The sequence below is a fragment of the Protopterus annectens genome, chromosome 4.part1 (assembly GCF_019279795.1).
Source record: "Protopterus annectens isolate FY-2018-M chromosome 4.part1, PAN1.0, whole genome shotgun sequence".
NCBI lineage: Eukaryota > Metazoa > Chordata > Ceratodontiformes > Protopteridae > Protopterus > Protopterus annectens.
Genome location: NC_056734.1, coordinates 316,080,705 through 316,106,819, shown reverse-complemented (window position 1 = coordinate 316,106,819; position 26,115 = coordinate 316,080,705).

Genomic DNA, 26,115 nt, shown 5'->3' with positions numbered 1-26,115 from the left:
TATAACAAATAAGTGCAGAACCTGTTAAATAGCCAGTGACAGATGAAGAGTTCAAATTAAAATATTTTTATATGATTAACAACAACAAGGGGCATGACCCTATTAGTCAAGTGAGGACTAAATGGCAACACCTAATGCAGTGAACATTGACAGAAGAAGAATGGATAAGTGTGCTTAATTTCTACACAGACAGATATCTGCCCTACCTATCATAGTTTAACTATGTAAAACTATTCTATACCTGGCATATAACCCTGACAATTTTAGATTACGTAGACAAAGTGGGACCAGAGGATGTTGTTGATGTCGGATGAGGCAAGCAAAGTATCAGCATTTGGTCTTGGGGTATAATATTGTAGAATTATTATGGGCTGGGACACAGAGTACAGTTATATGATTATTAGAATGCCACTACCCCTAGATGGAGATGTACACTTAAGGTTGCTGGGTATCTCCCCACAGGAAGACCCAAGTTAGACAGTACAATAGTTTGCTGAATTTGTAAAAAAATATATCAGTCTTAGTCACTGCTATGTTTAGATATTGGGGAATCATAAATGTAGCTTGGCATAAAAAATTTCTTAAGATATTTAAGAGTCTCAGCTTATGCCTCAACAGATTTTGCACATGCTTTAAATGAGAATTGTTAACTTGCTTTATTACCTGATTATGCCAGCAGCACATCCTTGTATTTTGCATGAGGAATTCCCTAATAAAATAATAAATGTTAGTTAAATTATAATAATAACACTTTCCGCCAATTATGCTATGTTTCCATATTGCAGGTAAATCTTAACTAATACTCATTCTGTCTCTTCCTAAGTATCACCACTTACAACACAGCATGAAAGACTTTATCAGGCTCCACCAAATCAACCATTGCTCAGAGTGTGTGTGTGTGTGTGTGTGTGTGTGTGTGTGTGTGTGTGTGTGTGTGTGTGTGTGTGTGTGTGTGTGTTCATGCATGACTGGTTAACACACACCTCACCTTAAATACATTTATGCAATTCATTTTCTTCCAAGCAAGGTTTTGTACATTTATGCATTATTTGTTTATTTTTATATGGTATGGATAATACTTAGACATAAATATTTGTATCTTAAAATTGTGAAACTGACTTTTTTCATGAAAACCATTTTGCACTGGCTTTATCCTATCTAGTTTCTAGTGAAACAGCGATAGTACTAATTACTCTGAAGACATGCCTTGTTCTTCTGCACTACACATTTTGCCTATTATTTTTCTCAATAGATCTGTACTTGGGGACTTTCTAAGATGGCTGCACACTGATCAACAGCGTAACTTCAGCTTTCCAAGTGTGAAGAAAGAAACTGAAAGACAAAGGCCAAGAACTCTGTCAGTTACTGGGCAGTAAGTACACTGTCTGGATACCAGCAAAGAAGAAAGTGAGAGAGCCTGAAAGAAAATCAGCTAGAAAAGGTGAAGAGAAAACACTTAACTGAGAAGAATCCTGCTGCTAATCAGCAAAAAGCAGTTCAATCTTCAGCTTTGGTGCAAGACATGACTTCCTGTAATCTAGAGGAAAAAATAAGTCAAATGTGTTCACAGCTCATTAGAATAAATGAAACACTGAAGGAGTATATTAACTCAAATAACTAAAGGCTGTGAAAAGACGAAGAAGCTTTAAATGGATATTCAGATGAGCTGATATAACTGCAAAAATCAGAGATTGAAATTAAAAAAAGGCTGCCTAAGCATGAGACTATTCAAAAAGAGATGTTTCAAACATGGCAGAATTAGAGGACAGATCATGTAAGTAAAAATCTGAGATTTTCTGATATACCAGAGAAACTAGAAGGAACAGATTGTGTTCATTTTATGAAGGCACAAATAAACAACTGGACTGGTATTCCATAGCTGTAACTGTTAATTGCAAGGGCACACCATGTGTATTGTATTCATTTTATGAAGGCACAAATAAGCAACTGGACTGGTATTCCATAGCAGGAAGTGTTAATTGAAAGGGCACACCATGTGTATGCTCCATATCAGACCTCGAGAAAGCAGCCAATGCCTATATTAGTAAAGATGCAAAACTACATGCATAAGGAATCAGTCCTGACAAAACAGTGGTTAAAGAGCAAAATATTAAAAGTTGGAGACATTAGAGTGTTTGTGGAAAATGATTACTCACTGTACTCTAGACAGGATAGAAACAAATTTATTCCAGCAATGAGGGAATGTTGAGAGGCAGGTGTGAGAGTCAAGCTTCTGTATCCAGCTGTCTTCAGAATATTTTTTTTTCCTGAGGATCAAAGTAATTTTTTATGCAGATTAGCCTAACGATGAAATAAAAAAGTTGGTCTAACAAAAAATTGAGCCATAAAGTGGAAGCGAACTCTGCTTATCATTCTTCTGATAATAAAGGTCATAGAGAGACTTTGCCAGTGAAACTGTTTCCAATGTTCCAAAAGAAAATGCTTGAGGACTTGACCAGAAGAACTGGGAGTACCTTGAAAGTGAACCAGAATCTGGTGTTGGGAGATGGAGATGAACAAGAAGAAGACTAACAACATGGAAATTAATGAATAAGTGGGAGCCTACAAGCATTAATCACATTGTGAAATATGGCCATGTGAGGAGAAAGTTTAAAGTTTGGATTTTTTTACTTTGTTAAACTTGTGGGGAACTGAGGGGCATTTGCCTCACTTCATGTCATTAATGCTTGGAAAGACCCTGAGGGGGAGGGAAAGAAAGAAAAAAGGTAACTATAAGTAAAACAATTTCTGTTCTTAATTGTATTTCTATGAATCTTTTCCTGATATGAATTGTATGTTTTGTAGCAAAGCATTTTTAGTTGTTCTTGTATGTGATAAAGATACAAAAGTAAATAGATGCCTTTTTTCTCGTTCCTTCTTCTTTTTTAGTATTAATAAATGTTGCCATTACAGTATAAAAAGATAAAAAGACCAGACAAAAGCATGTTTAAGTTGATAGGCTGTAATCTTGGGTTGCTGAGTTGGAGATGGAGTGCAAACATACACAGTTCATAGTACACAGAGAGCTGCTAGGTTTTCTCTTCCTTTTGCATAGGTAAATGTCTGGATTAAAACCATCTGTTTAATCTAATAACCAATTTTAAGTGGAAATAATTAAATAAGAGAACACTGAATAAAATAGTAAGTTTTCCTTCAGCAATAACTTTTTCAACTTGTCTTTATAAGCCTGCAGCTAAGAATTAACATTTTTCTGTTATGTTTCCATGGAGATAAGGTGACAATAGAGCAATAATAAGCCAGACCAGAACATTGGTTTCTTCAAGGGTAAATGTTAATGTTTTCTGAAAGCATGCAAGTTGTTGGTTACTTCTGGAAGGGGAATAATAAAAAAAGAAAATTTACCAATCAGTGTGAGTAGAAGCACATGTCTCAGTTTTAGGTTAATTATGGCTTGTGTTTTCAGCTGTTTGTTTGTGACAATTATTCATATTAGGAGAGTTAAATTTCATTATTTGAAGATGTACATGGCTTTGTGTGTTTGTATTAAGTTAGCAAGTTATGGGGGGTTCTAGGAGTGTGTTTGTTTTTTGTTTGAGGGTGTTCATTAAAACAAAAATGTTTTGTAAATTTTGACATAGGTTCCAATGTTAATGATAATAAAAACTGTATAAAGGATTTACATGTCAAACGTTAGTAAATGGATGTATCACAAAAGCTGGAAACAGAGAATTAAAAAAGGTCCCATATATAATAGGTTTAAATAATAACTGCTTATCATAATGGTGACACTTTCCATATTATCCTATGTTAATCATTCCTCTCTTTCTTTCCTTCCTTCAAGTTATATCTTTGCTAACTTCTCAAAACCATTACAAATTTCCCTCTATATCAATTTACAATCTCTAACTTTAACTCTATAGCTTACTCCTATTTCTAGCAATGAAACTGTATAACTTAGCTTATAGAAATGTTTACCTTATGTAACTTACTAACGAAATGATTTTATGTCACACTTGTTGGATATCATTACTTCTAATTCATATGTTATTTTGTACTAAACATCTAAACATTATCTATACTTTTTGAATACTACTTTTGTATAAATTTTTTGTATCTCTATTTGGAGCTTTTCTCCCAGGGCCCCCACTGAAAATGGGTTTCTGACCCAGTGGACTTAGGCGGTCAACAAATGTCAACAAATAATAATAAATAAATGTTGGACTGTGAATGGTCTCAAAGCTATAGACAAAATGTTAAGATTATATAATTATATTAAGAAATGCAGAGGGCAAATAGCAATGCTACAGGAGATACATTTGGAAAAAAATGTGAGTTTGATAAAGAAAGGATTTCAAAAGAGATACTCATCAGTAAAGGAAAAGTTGAGTACTTATTTTAATTGCTAGAGAAGCTCCAATAGTGATAGAAGAGGAAAAATAGATACTAATGGTAGTTTTGTGGTAGTAAAAGGCTACTGTCAAAGGATAAGGATTACACTGACGTTTATTTATATTCTATAAACCAAGACTTTATTTACATTAGACATCATATTTCCCTTTAGAGCATCTCTTGTTACACTACAGATTTTATTGCAGGCATACATTTGGAGTCTCTGGAATTGCTAACGTTCACATTTCTCACAATCTTTTGGTTCTTGGAAAAAAAATTCCTGAGACACTACTGGCTTCTCACCTTCCTAGACCTTCAACTCTGATAGAGTTTCTTATGCAAATGTTGATGATTCCTTCTATTCAGCTTTCTGTCTTCACCACAAGCCACATAAGATACTGGATCTACTGTTTTTCCTACTACCTCAATTTGAGACTGCGGACTTTTCCAGTATTTTTGTTTTTCTCACCTGTAAATCTCTTGCATTTTCTGTATGTGCCATCTCCCCCCCCCCACCCTCTCTCTCTCTCTCTCTTTCAGAACTCTCAACTTCCCCTGTTTTGGAGGAACATTTTTATTTTCAAGCCTGATCTAGGATATGTATGTCTCCTTTTTCAGGCTTGGTTTGCCGATTCACACAATTTTCTGAAGCCCTCATCATATGATTTTTGAAGCTGTCTAATATACAGAAAACCACATTGTATGACCAACATACCTGTGGAAACAATTGCTGAAAGAAAGAGCAGACATATCTTAAACCTCCCTTTTTCTGAAGCAAAAACAAATGGCCTTCTGAGGTAGAATTTTGTTACACAGTGCATTAAAGTCTACAGATTTTACACTATCTTTTTGATAGCATGCTTATCAGGTAGCAGCAATATAGCCAAAGTAATTAGATTGACAGCCTTTTCCCATTAATATTTGAGCTGGTGAGAGTTAGAGTCCCAGGAATGGGCTATTCTTCCCTTCCAAAATTTTGAGATGACAGTCAACTTAGGGTTCCTTGAACACAGCTCAACTTCTTTGTGCTTGTTGATCAAAATCATGATCACAAAGGAACAACATCATTCAAATATGAACAACATTCAAAGTAAAAAAATCTAGAAAAAAAATTCTGCAGGCACCAAACATCTCTACACTCCCTGATCAAGCTCCCTTACCCTCCATAATGTGCTGGAGGCTGTGCCCCTCCACATCACAGCTACATATGGTTGTATATATATATATATATATATATATATATATATATATAGATATACACACACAGACTTTTTATATATATATATATATATATATATATATATATATATATATATATATATATATATATATATATATATATATATAATTTCCAAGCTTGTACCATCTTGGGGAAAGGAAACTTCTCCAGAGATGTACACCATAAAACTGTTGTGTAAAACAACAGCAGTTGCAAACTAATGATTGCACACAAAGGAGTCTGTACAAGCCATGCATTGAAACAGATTTACTTCTGCTCTTCCTCAAAATATTCTTCACTGTTTGAGTTTTTGTATGTACTTACACATTATACAGCAAACTGTGTGACTGGATACCTTATGTTTGTATTCCAGTTTATGCATACATCTTCTGAATTTCTGACTGTCTCTTTTGAACCATTAATAGCTATAACACGAAGTGCATTTAATCTACAGCACACACAATTTAATATAGTAATCATACTTCAGCTAGCTGTCTCTGTCAATTTGATTATTTCAGGGAGCTTATAATAATAATCCAACTACATGATACATATGGCTTCTCTGACCAGTAACAAACTGAAGTTTATTTGATTCTATAGCTGATTTGCAAATTAGCTTGCTAACATCTTCTCTTTGACTTCTTATGTCATGCATTGCAGATTGTACAACTCTGTACTAATTGTTCTATATAAGTTAATATTGCTGGCTAATATACTAAACATCTTTTTTCTTTCTTCATATTTTACTCTTTCCAAATTTGATTAATGGAACTTTCAAATATTTATCTTCCTAGTTAACTGGGAGGTGCTATTTTTTTCATCTTTGCACATCACAACAGTACAAAATTTATTTCATCCTTGCTAACAAAGTAAGCCTACACTTGTTTCTTATTAATAAATTGTCACTCAGTCCTTCATTTTATTCTAACACCTTTCAGCAAATGCATTTCTTAGAAAGTATCTTGCGTACATGAAATTACTATATTATTTTTTTCTGACACTGATATTTGAATATTGAAAGAACTTATAGTTTATACCCTAGCAGTTCTCAATGCCTGTCTGATATATATAATATTCAAAATATGTGGTTTGTAGTTTCCAGACTATCTGTATTTCATCTTTGGATCATCCTTTTGAAGACTAAGTCTCATCCTGTGAGAATTAAAACTTCATCAAATAAAGAATTGTTGATGTTTTCAAAGAAATATATCTCTTCTGTGCAATGGCAAATGATTTTTGGGACTTAGGCAACTTGTTCATCCACTTTCAAGATTACATCTCCTATAACATTCTGACTGGCATCTACTTGTAAAGCATTTCAATTACTACAGAAATTTATCAGCAGTTCATCTATATTTTTGTTTTAGCATTTCAAAACTCTCTTCCCAATCATAGTGCCATTCCCAGTCAATGTTGTTCTCTACAAATATATATATATATATATATATATATATATATATATATATATATATATATATATATATATATATGAATTGGGTACAATATTTGCATGCTACTATGTCATACCTTGCTTATTAATACTTTTTTTTCTAATGGTTTTGGCATTGCCACTATTGTGTAGATTTTCTCTAGATCAGACCTAAATCTTTCTGACATCTGACTATGACCCTTGAATTTCAGACTTGCTTCTATTTTATAGATACACTGCTGAGGTTGGATTCACCACTGACACTTTATAAAAAAAACATCTAAAAATATTACAAAATGTATTTTCTACCTCTAAAAGTCATTTTCCAATTGTGGCTTTTTTATTTAAAATACACTTTGTAATATTTTTAGATTTTTTTTATAATGTATTTTATGGTTGTATACATGGTAAATTAAGTCAAAGTGTTTTCATTTTACATTGTTGGTTTAGGATTTTGAATTTTAAATATTAATTAACTATGATGTCATAGCCACAAGGTACAAAAGAAGGATGATGGGATTGTGCATTGATTCTGATGAAATCCCTATGGAAAGGGAAGAAAGCGCTCAATCCATTTTATTGTTTTTTCAAATAAAGTATCAGTGGTTAATCCAACCTCAGCAGTGTTTCTGTTGACTTTACAAGTGGACTTTGGCACTGTTGGACTCATTTATTACTTGTTACTTCTATTTTATAGATGTTATACAGTTTAATATGGTCTTGTCTTTTTTCTATTTACCAGCTATGTCAGTCTCCCACCTTGTTTTTCTCTGTCTAAAACCTTGATAATCTATCGGCCATTATGTATACACTACCCCCAAATGAGCAGGCATCTGCAAAACATACACATTTCTTGTGGTTTAATATATGTACACCATTTAGGTCTTACTTCATCTGGCTTGATTTCAGAAACCCTAGTTTTGTAATTAACATTAAAATGAACTTAGCATGTGAGATGCTTGAAACCATTTCTTTAGTTGTAGGGAATGGATAATTAATCCATTTATTTGATCTTGTAGATCAATAAAATATGAATCTTCTTATCCTTTATTATACTGGTTATATTTACTCATTCTATTAAGTGTCTTAATTTCACCTACACTTTCTATTTATTGTAATTCTTGCTCTGTTTTACTACTGACACATTCATAGCAGCATGCAACACTGGTATAACATCAGTATTTATTATCTCTGATAATCTCCTGTCAAACTTCCTAAACCTATAAATAATTTGGAATAATCAGGCAGGGAAACTTTATTAAAGCTCTACACAATATCTGAGATGACTAAATGATTCTGAACATTTGCAGTAACTGTTCCTCTCCATTCCTTGCTTCTAAAAAACCACATATTAAAGAGATTGATTTGTGAACGTGTTATCATTTAAATAAGAATTTTATACATCCACGTTTTACACTCGTATCACATTTCTATGACCCAATGACTTCCCCTGGTGGTACAGATATGTAATACACACATATCTGTATATTACCTGACTGACCCAATGTTTTAAATGTATCTTGAGACAAAATGTTACACTCTGACCTATGTCAATTTTAAAATCAACTTCTATTTATTACTGAATTACATTTCTTTCTTAGCATCTTGATTTGTATTTTATCTTATTGCTTGAGACACCAAAAAAACATTTTCAGAGTTCAGTGTATGGTCTTTTTTAGCCACAAATAAATTAGTTTTATGTTTCTGATCAGCAAAATACTAATTCATTTGAGCACACTTGTTTCTGATTTTGTACATTGTAGTAAAATGTTTTCTTCTAGCAGCAGATTTACTAAAAACAATTCAAGTTTTCCTGTAATGCTTGTAGTTGTATCTACTATATGATGTATGAATTTGAAATACTCAGTCTTTTTTCTGTATAGAGTTCTGCATTCTCATGTGACTCTGTCTCTCTCTCTTTCATATTTGCTATTGTTACAAAATATCCTTACTTTATTTCACAATGATGTCTTATTATTTGATTAACAATTTAAACATATCTGATTATTGATAATATCCCACAAATTAAAGAACTTAATGAGTTGAATGGAGAGAAATGTATTTTTTACTGGTTGATCACACTTAGAATACAGACACACACACACACACACACACACACACACACACACACACACACACACACACACACACACACACACACACACACATATACTTTTAAATACTAATAGCAGATAAGATCGCTTTATATCCAGGTCATTTTTCAGAAAATGAATTCAGCACTTGGGAAAAGAATATTTATTACTTTAGCAATGATCAGTAAACACAATATTTTTTTCTTTATACACTTCTTCATGGAAAACATTTTGTTGGGAACTGGATGCACTGAAAAAGTTAACCTTTTTAAACTCAAGGCACATAACAGAATATTATTGGTTTCATTCAGCTCAATCCAAATAGTTCACAATAACAAAAGCATGCCTTCCTGTTTTAAAGTGCTCACAGTGTAGAGACCAGCCTTCTAATTTGTTTTGGACTTCTAAATAATGGTTATAGAACACTATTACTTTGTTGGTAACAATAAACAAAAGAAAGTCTTACTTTTCAGGATTTCTGTCTACCGTGGTTGGCAGAAATCACTCCTCTAACTCCTGGTAACAAACAGTCTAAGATTTTCAGGGCAGAGACCTGTAAGTGGAAGAAATATTTCCAGTTCAGACTCAAAAAATGCAAGGTTTTTATTTTACAAACTGTTTACTTTTATTTAGGGCAACATAGCATCTCACAGCTGTCTTTCAAACAACAATTAACTCGACTGTCTATCAGTCAATATTCCTAGTTTAAAACATCTGCCTACCTTCTTTCCAAAACTAATTAAATGTGAACTCTTAACTTTATGACATGACAGGTCAAGCATATTGTAAAAGCTCAAGGCATATATTATATCCTGTATGTATATATATTAACACAAACAAAAGGAATGTGTATTCGTTATTTCTGTCCATTTCCGTGAATTATCCCATAAAATTAAGTACTCAGTATGACTGAAATGGGGAGTTATGCTGGGAAGTTTTTTGTAGTTGTTATATGTATGTAGTTACTAAGGCCGATGAAAGGGAGACAATGAAGATGCTATAGAGTTCTCACAACTCTATTCTCTTGCAGTCTTGTTCAGGTGTAGTCAATGTCTCAATATCTGAATGAATATCAATGAAGAGTTTCCAAAAATTGTAGAGTGGAGATTCAAGTTTCTGAGTTCAGAAAATTCTCAAAAGTTGCTTCACAAAAAGCAAAGCAACTAATTCAGTGTATAGTTGTTATAACATTTAAACAATGAGTGCCCAAAGGCTTGACACGATCAATGTACTGCAAGTCAAGCCACAGTTAATCTTGTGAATTGAATAAGTCAAAGTGAGATTTCAGTTATGGAGGAAAAAAAGTGGCACCAGCTAGGAAAGAGTGAAGCAAAATGCTCTTCCTAATACTGGCCTCCTAAGAAATATCAAGGAAGTATTTTAAAACATGTAGCTCCTTGCTAACACATTTACAGCCAACACCTTGTCATATAGAACTTTTAGTGAGACATGCAACAACATTTCATTATTTTTTGTTCACTGTGTTTTACACAGAAATATTTTGATCTATCCAGTGCTTACAACTGAAGTCTGTTAACAAGCAGAAAAATGTTTTTCATCACTCTCGCTCTATTTTTCTCTGTCTCTCGCATCTCTTACTTAGTTCTGGTAATCCTAGTTCTTTACCTGGAGCATTGTCATAATGCACAGGTTGGCATGTGCAAACACTCAGAATTAATGGGAATTCATTGAATAAGCCCATATGTTTGCTCGGTTTTGTCAGATGGATTAATAGACCCAACTGTAATTCTACTGCTGCTTTATTCTTCTGGTTTCATGTAGACTGTAAATAACCAAAGTTAATATTGCTACTGCATTCTGCAGGATATTAAACAAAGCTAAAAAATGCCATGATCAAAATATTACCATTTGTTTTAATATAGTATGTCTGCATATTATAAAGAGCTTCTTCCACTGTAACAAGTGCAAGAACACACATTGACTTCCACATAGGGGGTTGGTTAAACTAGGCCAGAGCTCAGACCCCACTTTGTTGGTTTACTTGAAAGTGTGAAACAAATACCAAAGAACATCACCAATTGTGTTTGTAAATATATTTAAAGTATGGCTTTGGTATCAAAAATTATTCCTGTTTGAAGGCAATCTGGCCGAGGTACCAGGAAGGAAGCATCAATAAAATCTGGTTGTGATTTCACAGTATTTTGTCTCGGGGAGTGCCCTGGTCTGCTTTTACATTCAGTTCTTTGGTATTTGTTTTGCCATTTGGGATCTTTGTTCTTTTTTACTTGAAAGTGTGCACATCACATGCTCCTAGCAGGACAATTAACATATTTCAGCACAGGCAACTTAAAATCCAGTAAAAAATGACATAAGTTGCTATCTAAATTTCATCGTATTAGATATTAATTTTTATGACATATAATTGTATAAAATTTTAAAAGGCAGTTTAGCTATGCATCCAAAATCATAAAGATGGCATTCTTATCAAATGATGGCTCAACAAATGAGGAGTGAATCTGAGATGCCTCAGACCAACTAATGATACCTCTTGAAAAAGATGACATGGAAAACGGCATCAACTGAAGTTGGAGATGGCCAATTAAGAAAATGACTGAAAAAGACCTAGAAGTAGATTAAGAAGTTTAGCTGCTGCCAGTACAGGGAGCAACTGGGCATTCATTTTTTGTTTTTGTGTAAACTAGCTGCTCGTAGCATTTCTATAGCCTTGTATCTACACAGTGGTCTGTTAAACTGTTGCAGATGGTATAGTAAAACATGTAATTTAACCCCCCAAAAAAGAAAGACTGCAGGAAACACAGTACAGCTAGTCACAGTGTAAAATAAACTATTATCTGCATCCATTATGTCTCATTTCAGGCTGAGTACCAAATGGGAGAAAAAAATGAAAAAAAAAAATTATTTGCACATGCAATGCAGTTACAGAAAATGAATTGTCAGAAGTACAGCCCAGTTTTGGCAGGAATGATATTTGTTATGAACAATCATAAATGCTGGCCTTCTTAATGAATATGCATGTTAACTTGTTATTTTATTCTTAAATATATAACTTCTAGACAAGACACATGGAGTAGATTATGCTTGGAAAAAATAAATGGATTATATCAGATAATATGAGTCAGTTGTATTAGATTACCTAAATTTTAAAATTTACTGAAAAGGTGAAGAAAGCTAAGGGATACAAGGATGTACAGATAGAAATAATGCCTACAGAAAATATCAGACATTTATCATCCCTGCCAGTCCAGCATGACATTTGTATGGATCTACATGAAATACTGCATTCCCTACCCAGGCTCCAACTCCAAAATTGCAAGGACCAAGAATAAAATAAACGAGTACTGCTAAAATATAAGTTTATGGTCAACACTATAAATCTTTCAGAGAAAGTAAAGGAAATAAATGTTTTTGAAGAAAAGTTCACACTCTCTTTACTGAGTTATACATTGTAAAATATCTTTCACCTGCCACTGATTATGAGGATGTCATAGTTTCTGCATAAAAAAATGCTGTCTCAAGTTTGAGATTTATTTTACAAAGTTAAAATAATAGTCACAAACTACTGTCAAATATTGAGCTATGTATCTTCTAATCATTAGATAAAGCATATTAACACAAATCCACTTATTTTATCAGTTTATACATCAGTAGTATTAATATTTAAAGAGTTGTACTGATTTAGGGCATATGTTAGTCATTATATTCATTTTTTTCTTGATTTTTTGAAAGCTAATCTCAAAAATACTCTATAATAAAACCTGCTGTTTTACATCGGAAATGATAATTATATGCCAGCCACAGTCCACTTACCATTCTAGTGGACATCAATGGCCAACAGGGGAGTACATTTGACAGCTTCTTTATGAAGGCAACCTCAGAGACGCTGTATTTCCCCATATGCAGTATATGATGAAAGAAGAAAAGGAACCTACCATAGAATAAGTAAGGACAGCACTAAAGAAAATGAACTGAAGGAAAGCAACAGGCTCAGATACAATCATGGCAGATATGATTTATATGTTGGATGATATGTAGACACACAGTATGAGGGTAGTCATAGCAGTATGGAGAGAAATGTAAATCACACGGGACTGGAGAATAAGTGTTCTACTGCCAGTGTACAAAAATAAAGAGGACATTCACAATTGTGGTCAGTATGGAGAAATCAAACTCCTGACAAATTACATGAAAATGTTGTAGAGGCTGATTAATAATTGAATATGCAGAGTATTAGAAAGTAAGTTAAAAGACGAGAAGTTTGGAGTTATGTCAGGATACAGCACCACTGAGACAGATAGCAGGGAAGAAGCTGGTCGTGAAAAAAGAATCCAACTGGGCATGCCTACATTTGGAGAAAGCATATGCCATGGTGACAAAAAATTTGATTTGTGCAGTTCTGTGATGGTACAAAGTCCCAGAAACATTAACAGTAGTAGTGCCAGCTATGACCAAGGCTACATTGACATATGTTCAAACAATGTTCAGATTCACAGAAGGGGGTTCTACGTGGGGGTGGATGTACATCAGAGTTTAGATCTGGCATACTGCTGTTCATGTTAGAAATGGAATAAATTAGCAAAAAGGTCAGAAAAAAAAAGATCAGCAAAGCTGCTCTGTATAGGTGGTCTGGTATTACAAGATGACTCTCAGCAGGAACTATAGCAAATGATAGGGGAATGGAATGCAAAACGTATTGCACATAGGATGAAACTGAGTACAGGCAAGTAAGCACAGTAGGAAATGGATGAAATCAGAAGAAGCTGAAAATTGAGATAAAATAAAAAGTAGTATAACACAGTAGCAGCTTCAAGTGTCTGGGAGGGATGGTTGAAGAGAAGGGAAGTCTGAATGAGGAGATCAGAACCAGAATCAGAGGTGCTAAAGCCAACTGGCATGGGGTGCCTCAGACTAGTGTGCTACAGAAGATACTAAAGAAGCTGAAAAGAATGGTGCAGTCAGTGCTTGTCATTTGTGCCATTTGTTCAATTATTATGGGCTGGACATGCAGGATGAATGTGATTTAAGTGAAGCAAGGTGGAAAAGGATTATTTACAGTGGACGATATTCTGTGAGTGAAACAAAATTGCAGTAAATTATTTGGCCATTATTTTCTTATTGCAATCAGATACCTATAGTATACAGAGACAGAGATTGGCTATAGATGTTGTGTGGGGTGGAGAGGCTGGCAATGGAGGAAAGCAGCTTATCCTCCTCCTATTTATTCCATTTAAACAATGTGGCTTTACATGAGTAGAGTGCATGCATGTGAAGTAGACATGGATAGTTACTCTCTTACTCCCTCTATCTCTGTCTCTCTCTCTCTCTCTCTCTCTCTGTCTGTCTGTCTGTGGCTACTGCTTATTTCGAAAAACAACACAATGATACTCATTAACATTCCTAAACAGTTCAGAATAAAAGTCAGAAGACTAAGAAGAAGAAATAATCCTTCTTCTAGACACAATAGTTTAAACATTTTCTTTCCATCTGATTTACTCTTAGAATTTATCAATCTTCCAACACTATGAACACTATGACCTACCCCTTCTCACTCCACCTGTTCTTCTGCGCCCCCTCCCTTGCATTCCTCTACTTTATTTTAAACACATCAAAAGTAAAGAAATACAGCCTCTTCTAGAAAATAAATAAATAAATAAAATGTCATAGTCACCCATGCGCAGAGGGTCTCCTCTTCTACTTTATCTATCGTTTAAAACAAAACATCATGCCAGCTTGATGGCCAGTAACAATATTTAACCCTCTCCCAAAACAAACCAATCCCTCCAAACTGTCTCAGTGCCTCCCCAATGTCCATCCATCCTACACTAGACAAATGTTTGACAAACAAATCTACACCCAGATTAGATAATGAGTCATCAATTACAACTTCCTGTTACCCAAGCACTATGGATTCTGGGCTGGTTGCAGTACATTAACAGCTATTTGGATGCTCACAGACAAATTCCCTTAAGAACAGACAAAATGGAATTTACAGTACTATACTAATTGATCTGACCAAAGATTTTGATCTAATAGATAAAAACAAGTACTAAACCATCTGTCTGTTTACCTGCAACTTCTGTGAAAATATCAACTCACCCTTCTGATTTCTAGCCAAAAATCAAACAACTGGTTGTTGTATGTCTTTTCGGCTTTTTCCCGGAAAGGGGTCGCCACAGTGGAACTCCGGTCCGCTAATGATTGGCAGTAGATTTTTACGAAACACCGAGGTACCAGCTAGACACTCAACCTTCAACGAAGGTACACCCATTTACGCACGCATGTCTTTCAAACACTACCCAACCACGGGGAGGACATGCAGACACCACACAGAAGGCACAACTGGTAAGACTTTGTAAACATTCTACCTTTTGATCTACTTAGAATAAATGAAAGCTGTTCCTGCTTGATTCCTGGCTTTGACCCTGCTTTTCCCCAGGATAAACTTTTCCTATGTACACATATATTTATTTATTGGCATTTGTTTACTGGGAAAATTACATATATGTCACCGACTTTCTCTGCTCCCTTATTTTTCTGTCTTCTACTTTTCTTATGACAAAATGCATATAATTATAAATGACGTAATGTACTACTGCTTAGCTGCACTCACTGCTGACTGTTGCTGCAAAACATACTTGTTTATTTTATGATTATCTCCTTTGATCATTCTCACTTTGGTTTAATTTTTCCAAGTCTTTTGGATTTCTAATACCACGATGGGAATGGATCCCATTCCTAAGTCAGGGTATAAATATATTTCATAAAATTAGCATTGTTTCAGTCTTTGATCTTAGCCAAGAGTACTCTTCACAACACCCACTATGTGCTCAGAATTATCTTCTTCTATAATTCATAAGGGGTTACATATTTTTGTAGTATATCTAAGTATGTCTGTAAATTATTTTTTATTAAACCAATTGACTTACTCCTTTTGGAAATCTCTGGGCATCTTTCTTTTATGAACCAAGAAAAAAAGCACTATTGTTGCGAGTTCCCAAACCACAGTTTTTTGACACAAAAATCCACAGAAATTAAGCGCTTTCGTCAATCCAGTTGACTTCATCAGAATAACATTTCGATCAACAACCAAACAAGGAGAAGCATGGGGCCATTTTGCTTTGTTGCTTGGTTATATAGCTTAAAACTGGGTTGTACAAAGAGTTCCGGATCATATATGTTGGAACTCCTGATCTTACAGAGCTTCCTGAGTATTTTGTATTGTTTGGTTGTTGATCGATGCTTTCTTCCAGCGTCTTTAGTTTCCATTGCACTTTTGTGTCTGGCACACTAGTATTGTAGCACTCAGTTGACCATTAACACTGCAATTGTCTATATGCATTGGTTTTACATGGTTCAGCCTTTCACTCGTTTTCATCGAAATGTTATTCTGATGAAGTCAACTGGATTGACTTCATTTCTGTGGATTTTTTTACTGACCAATGATAGTAAGGGACATCATATTAATTATTGGTTGTCCGATAGGATATAGCCAGACATCACATTTATTGGTGGCAGGTTGGTGGGATATAGCTGGATGTCACATTATTGGTGCCAGTGGTGTGGGATTTTTAATTGGATTCCAGTAGCCTCTGGGTAGTTGTCATTAGGGTGTGCACTCTTGACAGCCATACGGTAAATATTCAGAATTTCAATCCATCACAGTTTTATTTATTTTCTTTAGTTAGATAGTCAGGGATAGGAGGTAAGGATGTCTTTAGAAGATTTTAGCAAACAGGCAAAGATCCAATTGGCTAAGAAGTGTGAAGCAAGAGGAATGGTGCATGCCAACCTGACCAAGAAAGCAATAATTTCAGCCTTGTTTCAGCCACAGTTCAGACCAGCCATTCGGAGGATGTCCAGTTTGGTGTTGGTGATGTGTAGCCTGCCAAGACAAGACAGTCCACATTTTTTTCACAGGACTTGAGAATCTGTCTAGACAGAAGATTGGAACTGGAGGCTGAAGAAAGGGAAAGAATGTGATGTCTGGAGGCTGAGGAAAGGGAGAAGCAGCTCTGATATGAACTGGAAGCTGAGGAGAAACAACATCAATATGAACTGGAGATCAGATATTTAGAAGCTTTGGAAAATTAGAGACAGCACCAGCATAAAATGGAGCATGAAACCCTTCGAGAGGGCCATGGAGGTAATGGGGAAGAGGATAACCATACTCCAGAAGCTGTACAGGTCAGTAAACTTTTTCCTCAGTACAAGGATAGGGATGACTTTGATAGTTTTATTCCTATTTTTGAGAAGGTATGTAGACAATATGATGTTGACCAAGAGCTCTGGGTGCAGCTCCTGACTCCCTTACCCCATGGTAAAGCTGTTTAGGCTGTAGCAAAGTTAAATGAAGTAGCTTGTTTGAATTGTGGTAAAATGATATGTTGCTTGCTTGATTGTTTCAAACTTACACCTAAAGCTTATAGAAAAAAAAATTGTGAATATAGACGCAAGGCAGATGAAAGTGTATGTGATTATATTGCTGAATTAAGTACTTAATTTCACAGATGGGTGAGTGGATGTCAAGTCACCACTTTTGAGGAACTGAATGACCTTTTTGTGAAGGAAGAAGTTCTCAGTACTTTGCTTGATGACACGAGAGTCCAGTTAGCAGACCGTGATTGCAACTCTGCAGAAAAGTTGGGGTGAAAAGGGGATCTCTACTTGGCAAGCAGTGCACCACTGTATAGGAAAGAGATACCCAGTGCTGCACATGGACATAAGGGAACCCATGGGAAGCAATCTAAACCCCTCCAACAGACTACACCAGTAATGGGGAAAACTACTAATCCAAGTGCACAGCTAGGCATTAGATTTTTCAAGTTTAACCAAAGGGGATACATAGCAGCCAAATGTCCATTGAGGCAAGGTGAGAAACAGAAGGTGAGGGAGCCAGCCAGTGGTAATAACAAACTGCCAGTGGAAAGTTATTTATAAACAATTGGGGTGCAAATTATCACCAAAATATATATATATATCTTATCTTAGTAGATGGTAAATTTGTAACTGCTAAGAGGGACATAGCTTCTGATATAACCATTGTGAGGGCTGCAGTGGTTAGAGAAGAGCAATACTTGCATGGGCAGTCCATTCCAGTCAGAGCATTGGGAGGGACCTTGACACTCGTCTCTCTCTAGTATAGATGACAAACAGACAGGGTAGTTTGTTGATATGCTTTATTACATAGAAACACATCAAGATGAATACCAGCATTACAAAATATAAACCAACTGATTAACTGACAGAGTACACAGGCATGCATATTTACATCTCAACAGCTTACTACAAAATGGCAGTCAGGCTCACACATGCTCAGTATTTATACACTTGTGCAAGCCCCTAGAAAGCTTCTTAAAGCTGTACACACATACTGAGCTACATCCTCCCTCTTAAATGGACTGCCCTCAATGAAGTAACATCGGAATAAGATATTGCAATAATATAGACATTAGAAACAAACACAATGTTCATGTTCAAGTTGTTGTTTATCTGTAACATGGTCTGAAAATGTGACTTGATCTAGTAATATAGTAGTCAGGAATGGGTTTATCAACAGGCACAGTCTTTGGTGAACAACTCATATCAGGAACTTCGGGATTCATCTCAGGAACAGGAATATGTATTAGAACACCCTCTGGAACTGGAAAGCTGGATAACTCACTCTGAGATAAAGAGTCTTTCCCACAGGTTAGGTGCTGTGGTACAGACTCAGACACTGGCATCAAATGTCTCCGATTCCATCTAAATTCTACTCCTTGTGATTCTGCAATGTGTGATCTCGGTTCTTGACAAATGCTCTTCACAACTCCGATCTGATCATAACCTTTGCATGTTTGCATTCTTACTGTTTCTCCTTCACGCAATGGATTGAGTGGTTTGCTGGACCTGTCATAATAAGACTTCTAGGCTATGCACTTCTTTACAGATGGGCTTTCACTGACCTGTTTTTCTTAGCACTTGGAACCAATAAACTACTGCTGATTGGTAATGTTTTTCTGGTTTGTCTTGACAGATGTCTCTGCACAGGTAAACCAAGATGTTTATCAGAAGCAATATTTCTGAGATTCAAGAGATTCAGGTAAATATCACTATTGTCTCATTTCAACTTTGCAAGTAACTGTTTCGCACTTTGAACTGCACCTTCTACCAAACCATTTGACTGCGGGTACTTAGGACTACTTGTAATATGGATACAGTCCCACTCTTTGGCGAATCTTTTGAATTGTTGGCTAGTAAACTGTGTGCCATTATCAGAAATATCTTTATGCGGACTATCATGGACTGAAGCGACACTTCATCATAGTAATGACAGTACCGGATGCTAGGTTAGGAAGTAGGTCAATCTTGAACCAATCAGAATAAGAGTCTACTAACACCAAGTAATGTTAACCATTCCACTCAAAAATGTCAGTGGCTACTGTTGACCACGGTAGCTCAGGAATCTGGTTTAGCTGAAGTGGTTCCTTCTGTTGATGTGGCTTTGTACTATTACACACAGAACAAGATGAAAGTACTCTCTCAAAGTCTTGTAACATAGAAGGCCAAAATATTAGTCCTCTAAACCTCTTTTAAGTACAATCAGTTCCTGGGTGGCCACGATCAAAGATAGTAATATACTCTTGTTGCGAAGACTTTGGAACAATCACTTTTGGACCTTTCACGACAATACCATTGTCAGACAAAATCTTATCTCTGTAAGGAAAACAAGGTTGCACTTCTTGAGGTAAACTAAATTGCTTTGATGGCCATTCTTGATTGATAAAGTGGTTGAGCTTCTGTTAAACAGGATCTGAGGCTGTTTGATTTCTAAGCTCATCACGATGTGTGGAAGAAAAATGTCTCACTTCCTTGACTTCGATTCTAATTCTCATGTTGCTCAGTGGTATTTCTGGGTGATCTGGACAAAGTATCAGCAAGATAAAGAGGTTTGACTTTTGTGTATATACAATTAAAATTATACTTTTGCAGTCTCAACATCGTATGCTGCAATCTGGCTAGTGCTGTATACATTGGCTTTCTCAAAATAGTGACTAGAGGTCGGTGTATGTTTTGATCTGGATAGGTCGACCATAAATATAGTCATGAAACTCTGAACATGCAAACACAATTGCCAAAAGCTCTTTCTCTATCTGAGCATACTGCATTTCAGTTTGGGTTAGAGATCTGGATGCACAGGCAACAGGCTGACTCTCTTGAAGAATGACTGCACTAAGACCACATGTCGAACCATCACAGGAAAGAGTAACTGGTATATGAACATCATAGTATCTGAGAGTTGGTGGACTGGCAATTCTCTGTTTTAGGACAGCAAATGCTCTCTGGTGCTGTTCCAACCATGACCAGTATGCAACTTTACATGTCAGCTCTCTAAGCAGTACTGCTACTTGGCTCAAGTCTGGAATGAACTTGCCTAGGTGGTTACCTATGCTAATAAAACGGGTCTATATTAGAACACCGAACTTTCAAAATTTTGAGTGTTCTAATATCAACCCGAAGAAACAGAAAACCAAATTTTTTCCTAGGGAAAGAATTTGGTTGTCTGTTTCTGTTGCTTCGGTATTTTCAGCGCTGCGGTGGAAAGTTACGGGTCGGGTTCAGGTAAGTCTGCGATTATGTGGACGTGAGGGTTAGGGCAGATTAGCTGAGTTAGGGTTAGAGTGCGGGTAAGGTAAGTGTGTGATTGTGTGGACATGAGGGTTAGGGAGGGGTAGGTGAGTTAGTGTTAGGGTACGGGTGAGGTGACTGTGCGATAGTGATGGACCTTAGGGTTAGGGTTTGAATTAAGGTAAGTTGATAGTTAGTGGTGTATGTATAGTTTAGTGTAGGGTTAGGTGTAAGACTTTAGGTGTATGTGTGTGGATTGCTGTTTGTTTGGTGTGCTTGTGTTGTGTGTATGTGTTTTGTAACAGCAAATTTTTTCCCTAGGAAAAAATTTGCTGTTCTGTATGTTCAATGTTTCAAATTTTCGATTAATAGGGTTCGATAACAGAACACTCGAAATTTTGAAAGTTCAGTGTTCTAATATAGACCCCAAGAAAACATAGGGCTTGAAAATTGTTTGGAGCTGGCATCTCAAGAATAGCTATTTGCTTGGAAGGGTCTGGTCATAAGCCTGAACTGGTAAACAAATGATCAACATAAGTGACTTCTCATAACCTGAACTTGCATTTCTGAGGATTAAGCTTAAGATTTACTTGACATGCTGTTCCCAGAACTTTCTTGAGGTCTCTGTCATGCTCAGCTTCACCATTACCTACTATTAAAATATCATCTACTATAATAGCACAAGGATATTCAGAAAAAAATTGCTTCCTTGCACATTAAAAGACTTCACTAGCATAATTTATTCCAAATGGCATTCTCAAAAATCTGTACCTGTCAAAAGGAGTACTGAATATAGTTAGCAGTTAGGATTTGCTGTCAAGCAAAATTTGCCAAAAGGAACTCTTTGCATCTAAGACAGAAAAAAACAGTGGCATCTGGCATCAGAGCTACAACATCTTCGACTGTAGACATTGGATGATGAGGTGTTTTCAGTTCTCCGTTCAAGTCTTGTGAATCAACACATATTCTGATATCATCTGAGCTTTTCTTATAAGCTACCACCATGGAAGATACACATTCATTTGGTTCATCAACTGGACAAATTACACCTTGTTGCACCATTTTACCTAGCTCAGCTTTGACTCCGTTCTGCACAGCTACTGGAACTGGCTTGCCTGAAAACTGGGCTATCTGGGAATAAATTCATGGAGTACACAACTGGAAGCTTGTCTACTTTGTCTTTGAAAAGATCAGCATAGGTAGAGAAAATATACTGGGCAAGATTAGAGTGGTGGTCTTTCAAACTAACATGATGGACTTCCCCTAGTAAATGAATGCAATTCCATTTTCAAACTGTCTCTGAGCCCTAATAATGACTGTATGTGCCTTTGACCACATAAAATAACAAGTTGTAGCTTCTCCCAGCAGAACAACATGAAAGTTCATGTTTGAATCTCTTCATCTCTTCATCTTCATAAGCAACAAGCTTCACATACTTTGCCAAATAAAGCTTTTCATCAGCACATACTCCAGCAAATGCTTCTACAGACATAACATTCCACTTTGAACCTTTGTCACCTTTGAGATCTGGGGGTTTCCATTTATCTAAACAGTACAAATACTTCATTCTATGCCCATTAGTCTACTGCACTGACTGTTTCATGAAGCACTGGCATGCCGTCAATGTAAAAAGTAGGGTCACGGCTTTCTAATTGATCAGTTTGCTTCTTGGAATGTTCCCTTTTAAAAAAAAGAATGTGTCCTTTTTGGTTTACACAACTTTTTGAAATTATTCCACTTATTATATTTGTGACATTGCTGATGAAAAGCTATTTTTTTTTTCTTTTTAGGCTCATGATTTCCATCACAATTACGGTTGGCTATAAAACTAAGTGGGGGCCCATTGTTTGAGTTTGCTGACTCTTTCTTGTGCTTCACTGAGATTGTGCATGTTCTGGAATTTGCTGGAAAACTATGAGGTTTCCCTCTGACTGTTGCAGAGTTTACTGTTGCTGCCATATGCTTGGGCCTGTTTCTTTTAACTACGTGCTGCATACTATCAGCATGAGCTTTAGAAGTTACTGGAAGCATGTATCTGTCATTTGTAAGCATATTTGTGTGCTTGTCTGTAAGCACACATATCTGACAAATCTTAGTGGCCTAATTCAAAGTGAAATCACTGTCATGAAGCAAAATCTTTCACACAGCATCATCTTTAATACCACACACAAGTCTGTCTTTTATCAACTCATCCCTTAAGTCACCAAATCTGCACATTTTAGCTTTGTTTCTCAAATCAGTTATATATGCTGCAAAGGTCTCACCAGGCTTTTGATCCCTTGTGTAACATAGGTGTTTTTCCATTGTAACATTTGTTTGGGGTTACACATTTCTCTAAATTTATGTTTCAAGCATGTAGAGTCTTCCCTTGACTCAGCCAGTACAAATATATGGCAGTTTTCCCCATCTCCTGAAAAAACATCAGGTGCATACACAAATGAATGCTCCCTTTCACTGGCTTCTGAAGCAGGTAAATTAAGCAGAATAAATGTCTTTGTACTGTCACCTTTATCAGAAAATGCAGCCTGTATGAAAATATTGTAGTCTTGCACAAACACTCTCCAGTTCTCTGCAATATTATTGTCAAACACAAGTGGAGCTGGTCTACAAAATCATTCAGCCATGCCAACATATTATAGCAAAACACAATGCAATCCTGGCCCTTTTGTAATCATATGCAAACAGACTGCTATATGTGTCTGTAATAACATCCAAACACACAATAAGCTCTTCTAAATACTGTAATTTGTGAAATATGCTTTGAAATGGTTGTATTTTGTGAAACAGCTGTACTATAATACTGCACAAACATGCAAACACTTCATACACTTCAGACAACTCAAATAGCTTTGATTAATGCGAAAAAGTAGTGCTTAGTGAAAAATGAGGTAGTTGCCATTATTTTATTAATTTTATGAGATTTATACTTTATTTCAAAAATTTGCCATAGTTATTTTGAATATTTCTATTAATATATCTCAGTTTTGAATATTGCTGTTACTTAGAAATTCATTTAGAGTGTTCTGAATGTTTTGTTTCATATTTTCTGAATAAGACATAGTTTGAGTAAGTTTTAATACCTAAAATTTATTTCTGACCTGTTTTGCAAGTTATACCTACAGTAGGGATGATTCACTCCTGTATATTCCTCCAGTCTTAACTGAGTGCCTCTCAGTCTAGAAGCTGATGAATTTGGATCCCATTCTGGCACCATGTCGCTCATCCCTCTCTAGTATAGATGACAAACAGGTGGCGTAGTTCATTTATATTCTTTATTACATAGAAACATATCAGGATGTATAGCAGCATTACAAAATATATACAAACTGATTAACTGACAGACTACACAGATATATATGCTTATATCTCAACAGCTTACTACAAAATGGCAGTCAGGCTCACACCTGCTCAGTATTTATAGACTTGTGCAAGCACCTATAAAGCTTCTTAAACCTGTACACAGATATTGATCTACAGACCCCATTCAAAATACCTTTGGCTATGGTTCATCTTGACTGCGAGGGTGGAAGAGGAGTAAGTCTGAAAATAAGCCACAGCTGCTGGGAGGTACTGATGTTCCTTTAGAAATGGTAACTGCAAGGACAGAGGGTGGTGATGATGCCCAGATTGACAGTGAGGTACATCTGTCAGAAGATATTATGATTTCTGCATAAGGGGAGTTTGGGAGGGTCACAGATGTACAGTTGAGACAGGCTCAACTTATAGATCCTACAGTACAAAGCTTAAGGGAGATGGCTAAGGAAACACCAGAGGCTCAAGGAAGAGGGAAGTCTGTATATGGGAACAAGGGTTTGCTGTACAAAGAGTGGACTCCTAAGGGAGGGCTGGAAGGTAAGGTAGTACGGCAGTTGGTAGATCCTAGAGCCTACCATCTGCCACTTCTAGTTATAGTCCCTAATATTCCTTGGGAAGAGGATATTAAGGCAAAGAAGGAAGGCTTGTTGCATAGAAAGTGGACTCCTAAGTGAGGGCTGGAAGGTGAGGTAGTGTGGCAGTTGGTAGAGCCTACCATCTGCCACTTCTAGCTAAGGTCATTTTGCATGTGATATTGATGTAGAAAAGGTGGCAAGTTTTCCACAGGAAATATTGACTGACCAAGGTACCAACTTTATGTCAGGCCTGCTGACTTGTCTATGAAAGTGCTGTAGGGAGAAACATCTAAAGATCAGCCCATACCATCCCCAGATAAATGATCTTCTGGAGAGGTTAGACTCTCCATTGAAGGCTATACTACAATCATTTGCAGACCAACATGTGAGGGAGGTCTTGGATAGATTAAATAACATAGGATGAACCATTAAACCCAGTAAGTGTCAAGTGAGTGGCAGAGGTCACTTACTTCGGACACAGAGTGGAAAGTGGTAAAATTAGGCCAGACCCTGTCAAAGGGAAAGCTATCCAAGCATGGCCAGTTCCTGTTACTAAGAAACAGGTGAGAGCATTTCAAGGGACAGCAGAGTACTATAAGAAATTTGTGCCCAATTATAGTACCAAAGCTGCACTCCTCACAGACCTAACTAGGAAGAATAAAGCTGACAAAGTAGTGTGGACCATAGATTGTAAACAGGCATTCCAAAAACTAAAAGAGATTTTGAGAGAACCCCCTGTGTTAGCCAGCCTAGATTACAATAAAGAAGTTATTGTACAGGTAGATGCTTCAAGTTATGGTGTGGGGGCTGTGCTCAGCCAAGTTTCTACAGAAGGAGAAAAACACTGCAGTGTGGTTAATAATTTTAGTGAAATGGATTGCCCAGGAGAAGACTGGGTTGATATTCCCAGGTAGATCCATTTTTCTCAAGCTTTGGTTTTAAAGGGCCACTTGAAAATTGTACTTGAGTCATGGGTGGGGGGGTTTGAAGTAAATGAAAACACTATCATCAATGTTAGGATATCTGGCAGGAGATGTGTGTATATTCTGGATTAACTTGTATGATATGCATTGGGTCTACTTATGAAAATGTAAATAAGTTTTAAAATGTTGAGTATTTCCCTGTTTATACAGAATGTTTAGAGAATGTGTCAGTGTTTTGATGCATTTCTAACTGTGCATGTTTGACAGGGACATTCTAAAGTACTGCGGAGAATCAGCTGAACAGTGAATGATGTCATTAGAATGGTTCTGGTTGCTAAGTGATTACCTAAACCACACATCGACAGAAAGAGAACTTTTTCAAACAGCTGACTGTTATTTTTAAATTAAGGCAGTTGTGACTACAGTTTGTCAAGGACTGAACAGTTTGTGAAGAACTACATTTTGTGAAATACACTCAGTTACAGTGTTGTGCAGTCAATGGAAATACATGAAAGAGAACTCATCAAAATCTGTAAGCCTGCCTTTTGCATGCTGTTATGTGTTAGATTAGATCAGGGACAGCATTCTTTAGTTAAATTAGGAAAGCTTAGGATAGAGTTTTTCTAGA